Raw genomic sequence first — 8,910 nt, 5'->3', positions numbered from 1 at the left:
ACCGCACAGACATGGGTTAGACAGGACTCTCTGTCTGCAGCTTCGCCCCAGACAGAATGGTCACACTATGTGCATCACACTGTGCTTAGGGATTCAAAATACTATTCGGTCATTTGAGGGTTGGTATCAAACGGTTTAGCTCAAACCTCCAACTCTTCTCTTTACAAACTGCCTCTTATCATACTTTGTTAAGCCAATAAAAGCTAGGTATCAGGACTGATTAATACCTTTAATGTTTTGTATCCAATACCACTGGATGACGAGTTTAATTATGAGAAAATATTATCAGCACTAATCAAAGATTTTCCAAAAACTGTCATCATATTTTTGACATTTTCCCTTTTTGTCTGTGTATCTCTTGATGCATTTTCTTAATGATAGATTGTTCTGGTTAACACACGTCGTCACACTACGGTAAGTAAATATCTACTTCATTTTTCTATTCCTATATCCATCTCCTCTGTATAATCTTTATACATCTGTTCTTCATATCATCTTTTCAACTTGAATACTACTGCTAATAATATAAAATGCAATAACACTACAAAGGCTGGCAAGCTGTGTATTTTTGTGCAGCATTGATGAATGCTTGTTATTGAGGAGGAACAGTTAATTGAACAACATAGCACATTGTTTTGAAGGCCGAATGGTAAAATGGCTTCTGTTGACTGCAATACAAGTGTTTTCTATTGGTATACCAAAAGCCTAGTGTGTCTGTGTGTGTCACTGCTCTAATGATCACATTAGAAATCAGCTCACGCATGCACTCAGGGTGGAACAGGCGCATGGACACAAAATCCTGAAACATACACACACACACACACACACACACACACAAACCTACTCCTTGGCATTCAAACAAAAGCAGTGAATTGTTAATTTCTCTGAATGTTTGCACATGTGTGCAGACGGATTAATGTAATGTGTATGTCTAATCTGTGTGTGTCTTTGTGTGTGCGTGTCCGCACCCTTGGCTCCTACATGTGTGCATGGGTTGGATTTGCAGGCCTGATGCCTGTGTGTACACACACACACACACACACACACACACACACACACACACACACACACACACACACACACACACACACACACACACACACACACACACACACACACACACACACACACACACACACACTCTCCCCTGGCCGACCCCACCCTCTCCTCGGTTCAATTTGGATTTGCATAATCCCCCCGCTAATTTCCATTGGGCGCGTCCAAGCAACCAATCTCTACAGGTGACACAGGGGACTCATGTCCCATGATGCACTGCTCCGACAATAGAGCAGCAGGCGAAGGGAACAAGGAGAGGTAGGAGAGGATGATGAGGATGAAGATGATGATGAGGGGGAGTGGGAGGAAGAAGAATAGGATGAAGATTAAACGGGGAGGGAGATAAATACCGGTGACCCCAGATAAGGAGACGCCATCTTGTTCGTTCAGGTAAACAAACGCGGGGCACTTTCTGGAAATGAGCCAGGAACGGTTTGATTAGGGAACACAGCAAAGTGAAATGGGAATAGAGAAGAAGTGAAAGTGAAACTAAAAACAAAGATGGGATGTAGAAAAAGGCTGGGATTCTATGGAGTCAGAAGTTTGCACAACAAACACACATACGTTCACATACGTGCTCTGATCCAGCTCTCAGCTTCACACCTCTTGACCTACGACCCTTGGGACCACAGGCCACGACAGAGTCAACAGTCAAATCCCCAGCTGTGTCAACCAACACCAGCCATCTTGCTATCCAGTAGACTAAACTCACATGGACTACACCAGTAATCAATAACACAAATTTTATATCATATTCATATAGAGAGAACAACCAAACTGTATGCTGTATTCTTTTGTATGATATGTATTATATTGTATTCGGAATGATGGAAGAAGAAGAGAAGGGAGGATAAGTTGGCTAACGGTAATCATTTTACATAAAATCTGTTAGAAATATGTTAAGCTGGTTTGCTCTGAAACTAAATAATTCCTAGTTGCACAGCAGGACGATTCTATGAGTTCTGTAACACTAATTGATTTATGCGCATATATTCAAGATCGTATAAGAAAGTAGCATGTTCAAATACTAAAATGCCTGCTAACTTACCCACACGCTAGCACGTTAGCTTGCTCTCACGCTTAAATGCTAGCCTTCTAGCAGGCTAATTTGTGCACAGGGTAGTATTAGGTTTACCTGCTAAAATGCGAACATCCTAACTCCGTCCTGCGGTAGAACGGCAAAGTGCTAGCCCGCTACAAGGTTAACGTGTTAGCGTATTTTTCCTTTCCAGCGATTGACAGTTGGTTCACTGGTAACAAGATGGCTGCCCGCTTCTGTTTGACCCAGTGGCACACTTCCTCCTCCATCTGTCTGCCCGACCCAGAGGAGGCCAGTCACTTCAAACGCACAGCCCACAGGGGTCAGTGTAGCGTGTACGCACGTGTGCGTGTGTGTGTGTGTGCATGAGGCCGCATCTTTATGTCAACTTATTGCTCACTGAATAATTTAGTCTTGCACTCGTGCGTTTGCGCACACACACACACACACACACACACACACACACACACACACACACACACACACACACACACACACACACACACACACACACACACACACACACACACACACACACACACACACACACGCCTCTTCAACCCCTGCTGTTACATTGAACATTTCAAAACCGTTCTCCATTTCTTGGCTGATCCTCATATCTATTGTCCTGTTTTTTCCCTTTTTTTCCTCTCTCTTACACTTCTTTCGCTCGTAATTGCAACGACAGACTTTCTATCAAAACCCTCTCTCTCTCCCTCTCTCTCCCCCACTCCCCCTCTCCCTCCCTCCCGTGTTTAAACTCCTCTGACAGTCCCCATGGTTCTGCCTCCGAGCTGGAGATGCTACCTCTGGGGGTCTCAAAAATGGGGAAAGTAATCCAAGTTCTAGGACAGAAAGTGGACAATAGTGAACAGAGTGTGCCCACAATGATCTGAATCAAAATGGACAACTCATTGTCCAAAATGGACCACTCTAAAAAAAACTTCAGGTTAGCTCATGTGCTCATAATAAAACTAGCACACTTCAGGCATCACTACTCGACAAATGTCTCTCTCTTTTTCTTTTCATCATTTCAAATGCATCCACAACGATAATAATATCATAGGCAAACAAGCCATTTACGAGTAGAACGAGAGAGCAGATAACATTGAATAGAAACTCAATGTTTAAATATTTAACTGTTTTTAATAGTGACACAGGAGGTGCTTATCACAATCTGGGAGGTTCATGTTGTGGCACAACTTAAGCCCTGCATACACAATCCTAAAATACAATACGTAATAGTTGAACTCCATAACAACAACTTCCACAGCATTCAACACTATGGTACATGTAGTACATTTAGTATATTTTATGTAGGCCTATGCAATGGATAGTCAACAGTATGCATTGTTATACCCATGCCGTAGGGGGCGCTCTACGGCACCTGTTCAGTAACTTGTAACATTGTTCTGGTGCTACTAAATCAGAGTAGAGGATATCAACGTCTCGACCTGTGTTCTGGTGTCACTCCATTACTAAGAAGTTATCATTATATTATAACGAACGTGATAGCATGTATCCCCTAGTCCACTGCATCTTAAGATAGCACCAGGTGTCTGCTCTGCTGCAGAACCCTTCTGTCAGTGCAGGAGTGGCTGACATCTCTGGCACCACGGACCCTCTCTGCTTCTCTGCCTCGCCTCATCATCCTGCACTATGAATTATACAAAACCAGCCGCTGGTGAACAAGCTTTGCGTATCACATGGTGATCCCCATTGCCTTGTCTGCAGTTTGAATGGTTAGGCCGGTATCAATGCTGCAAGATGGTAGGGGTGTATTTGGATATTTTCCTTGGACAGATCAGAAGAATCAATATTAGAAATCCGTTCGGTCAGATGCATCCTTTTCCATTCCCTGCATCTTTTGAATAATTGTCAAAGGAAGGGGTGTGTGTGTGTGTGTGTGTGTGTGTGTGTGTGTGTGTGTGTGTGTGTGTGTGTGTGTGTGTGTGTGTGTGTGTGTGTGTGTGGATGATATGACAAGGGAAAAACAGATTGATGGGGAGAAAGGGAGTTCTCTCTCTTACACAAACACACACACACCAAGCCACCCACACAATCCCACACCCACACAAAGAGGAGAATAGAGTAATATTTCAGAGCAGATCTAGATAACAATCTCCCTACTCTTACAATCTGGAGAATAGTGTGGATCAAAGCCCTTCTTTCAAAGCTTTGCACTCAGAGATGAAATATATATCAAGGCTTTAACATGGGGGGAGTGTGTGTGTGTGTGTGTGTGTGTGTGTGTGTGTGTGTGTGTGTGTGTGTGTGTGTGTGTGTGTGTGTGTGGGTGTGTAGGTGTGTGTATCGCCCCTCCCCTCACATGACTCTCCTCCGTTGTGCACGGCCTCACATGCGCGTGCACAATTCCGCCCAATTATCCCCCCTCATACTGCCCTCCTCCCGTCACTTCTCCGTCTCTCCTCCCTCCCTGCGCTCCTCTCCCCTTATTCTCTGTTAACCTTTGAACTCCCCTACTCATTCTTCTAACCTTGTGCGACCCCTTCTCTACCTCCTTCTTCACCTCCCTCCATCTCTCCCTCTCGTTCTCTCTCTCTCTCCCTCTCTCTCTTTTTCCCTGCGACTCAGGGATTTGGTGACGGTGGTTGAGCTCTGTGCAGCTCATTTAGAACCAGCATCACATCTCTCTCACTTGCCTCTCCTTCCTCCCTCCCTTGCTCCCTCTCTCTCCATCCATCCCTCCCTCTCTCTCTCTCTCTCCATCCATCCCTCCCTCTCTCTCCATCCTCCCCTCCCTCTCTCTCGCATCATCCCTCCCCCTCTCAACCTCCCTTCCCCCCTCTCTCTCTCTCCCCCTCCCTCTCCTCCCTCCCTCCCTCCCTGGCTCTATGAATAGCTACAGCAGTGTTACAGCCGCTGTGTGTGTGCCTGTGCACGTGGGTGTCCCGTGTCATAAGTTGTGTGTGCTTATGCGTGTGCACGGTGCTCTATGCCTGTGTGCACAGGTGTGTACGATACATGTGGTTGGACGGTTGCTCAAATGGAATTATGCGTTTGTATATGTTCATTTAATGCGTGAACGCAGGCATGTATGTGTGTGTATGTATGCATATGTGCATGCGTGTGGATGCATGCATGCATGTGTGCATCTGTACATGTGCCTGCATGCATCTGTGTGTGTGTGTGCGTGTCTGTGCATCCTCCTTTCCATGTGTCTGCATGCTTGCCTGTGTGTGTGTGTGGCTGTGTGGCTATGCGTGGCTGTGTGTGTGTGTGTGGGCTTGCGCGTGTGTGTCCCTTCATCCGTGCACGTCCGTGTGTGTGTGTGGGCTTGCGTGTGTGTGTCCACTCGTCCGTGCACGTCCGTGCGCGTGTGTCACGCTGCCCTGTCTAGGGCTGATGTGATTCTGTCCAATTAAACCATGACCCAATTCTCCGTCTCCGTGGTGGAGTCGTCCTGCCGTCCTAATGGATTCACTCCATCATCATATCCAATCTCAGCCTCCGTATTAAACGGCTCAATTTAATTCACAAGCGCCATTCATTTCTATTTTTTCCCCCACTGAGGACAGCCCGATCGATATTTGCGAACACCGGCATGTCTTAAACAAAGACAGAAGGCTCTCCTCGGTCGCCGTGGAGCAACATACCACTTGGAGCGGCGCCAACCGCGACAGATCTCGTCTGCCTGCGCCATTAATCCTGTAATGCTAGACGCTGCCCCGTGAATGGTTAATAAAATAATTAAAAAAGGCGCCAGAGTTCAGAGTTCACTTCGTGAGCGACTCGACACGAGTCCAAGAGAGAAGACAACCGGTGGCCTTCGTCAAGGTCTTCAAGAAAACAACCCAGATCCAGGTGTGTGTGCGTGCTGTTGCGTGTGTGCCTGTATGCAAGTGCTTGCGTGTGTATTCCTGTATTCCTGCATGTGTGTGTGTGTGTGTGTGTGTGTGTGTGTGTGTGTGTGTGTATTCCTGCATGTGTGTGTGTGTGTATTCCTGCATGTCTGTGTGTGTGTATTCCTGTGTGTGTGTATTCCTGTGTGTGTGTGTGTGTGTGTGTGTGTCCCCACACCTGTATGAGGCTGAGAGAGACTCCATCATGCGGCCCTCCCTCCTCCTGTTGCCATGACGAACTCCTGCTGGCGTACAGCAGGTGTGTGTGTGTGCGTGCGTGATGGTGTGTCTGTCTATCTAGGTGTGCCACATGTTCAGCCATGAAAGCATTATCCATCTTTTGTTGCACGGGGAGTTGGACACACACACACACACACACACACACACACACACACACACACACACACACACACACACACACACACACACACACACACACACACACACACACACACACACACACACACACACACACACACACACACACACTTTCTGTCTGTTTATCACGCTCTCCCACCACTTCATCTTGATACTCTCCCTCTCATCTCTTTCTCCCTCACCTTCCATCCACCTACCTTTCTCTCTCTTCTTCTGGGCCAATACTTCACCTTGTCTCTCGCCCTCTCCCTCTACCTCTCTCTTCCTCTCTGTAACACTGCCTTCTCTCTCCCTTTGTACCTCCCTTGCCAAACCATTCATCCTCCATTCCCACAATTGTCACACCCTTGTATTCTCTCTTGAACGCACAGCGTTTGGACAAGCAAACACACCCAGTGTCTCACCCTCATGAACAGTTTATTTATATATTTTTCCAAAAGCAAAATCTAATTCCCGTCCCATCTGGATGTGTTATTTACTGCAGTGCGAAGAAAATCGAAGCCATGAGTCCAACTGCACCTCACCACCGAGAGCGTATAGTTGAATTGAAGAGCGTGTTTTCTCCGACACTTGTTTCCATTGGTGTTGATCTTCGATACTAGCTTGTTTCTCTGCGCTTCACTCCGTCCGTTATGTTCCTGCCCCGCCCTGTATCACTCTCCCTCTTCACGGCAGCTCGAGTCACAGATTGTTTGCATCGATTTTTCTTTCTTCCAAACCGAAAAACGATCGGTAAAATAAACAAAATCACAACAAACCAAAAAATATGCACAGATGCCCTTGTTTACAAATCGACTTGACATATGCAATCTATACAACACTACATCTACAATTATAATAGAGCATTTCACCTCTGGGGGATTATTAAAGTGTTAAAATACAAAGAATGTAAAATAGAGAAGAAGAAGAAATTTGCGTTAGTTATTTTGTGCAAGTGAGTGAGAGTGTGACTTTAACTTTCCTGCTTCAAAGACTCTCACCACGACTCCACCTAGCAACTGCCTGTGCTCGGCTCTCTCTCCCTCTCTCTTGCTCTCTCGCCCATCTTATTATAATACTCTCTATTCCTCTCTCTTCCCGTCCTGCTGTGAGCTGTGAACGGGAAAAAAAAGATTGGAAGCACATTTAGACGCACACAGATGAAGGTGCACTGGCACACGAGTGCACACGCACACACACACACACACACACACACGGCACTCTTCAAAAATATCCAAGGGCGTTGAACATTGAGCCCTGTGCAAATGCATCTCTCAAATGATATTAAAAAAAAAGACCTTTCGGTTACTATGGCGATGGTGGAGATAGGAATGTGACGGCTCCCTCGTGAACGCAGCCCCGTTTGAGCACATCTCCACATAATTACACAGATCACTTCAAACACACCTATAATATCTCAACCACTGTTTGGCACCTCTCTCTCTCCCTCTCCGTCTCCCATTCACTCCCACTCTGCCAAAGCTTGCTCGTCCCCTACCCCTCTCTCTCCTTCATTCATTCTCTCTTTTTCTTGGGGAGAGAGAGATCTCTCTCTCTCTCTCTCTACTCCGGCCCATGTTTTGCGGCCAGCTGGGTCCAGACCCACGTCATAGTGACACTGTAGGCTCTCTGTTCCTCCACACACTGTCTGACGCTGCACAGTGCATGTGCCCAAGCATACAGCTACACACACACACACACACACACACACACACACACACACACACACACACACACACACCATGCCCACAAGAACGCAAACATGCACATGCACAAACCCACATTCAAACACCTGCACATACACAAATACTGAGTCAGACTCACACACATGCAAGCATTCAAACACCCACACATCCCCCCCCCCCCCCCCCCCCCCCCAATAAAATAAAATCGCAAGCGTGCACATTCTCACGCCCATGCACACAGCCACAACCGGCATAGACACACACACGCCCACACACACCTGCACGCACACAAAGTGCACCCGCCCAGACATAATAAGAGAACAACCGCGTGCATCAGCTCCCTGCAGCCAGCTTAGCATGTTCATTAGCGCTGCAATGCTACGCTAGCACTAACGAACCCGGGCAGAGACAGAGTCAAGCGCGCACGTCTTTCACCTTGAGACGCTAGGCTGGCTAGCCATCTGGAGCTCACCATATGTGGTCACACTACGTTGAGCCTAATGAGAAAGAGCAGGGATGATTGAGAGAGAGAGAGCGAGAGCGAGAGAGAGTAGTAGTAGTAGTAGTAGATTAATGAAGATCAGGAAGTGAGAGTGAGAGTGTTTGCTCACTCGGTCATATGAACCGACAGTTGATAGTTGAAGTTCCTTGCGTTTAGTTTTGATGTGGAGGCCGGTGAGTTAGGTGAATAAAGGTGTGTTTGTATGCATGGATGGGAGTTGATCGTTTGGATGGTAAGGATATTGTGATTGTGTTACCGCTCGTGGAGGGTACTGAACAGTTCGCAGAGAGGGTAGATTTGCATTATTCATTTTATACATTACACACATTATTAATGTACCCCAGTCACTTCGGATAAAGGCGCCTGCTATAAATGTAAATGTAACAGGAATTTTGTGTAAAAGGGGTA

The sequence above is a fragment of the Gadus macrocephalus genome, chromosome 19, assembly GCF_031168955.1.
Source record: "Gadus macrocephalus chromosome 19, ASM3116895v1".
NCBI lineage: Eukaryota > Metazoa > Chordata > Actinopteri > Gadiformes > Gadidae > Gadus > Gadus macrocephalus.
Note: the sequence above shows the minus strand (reverse complement) of the source record.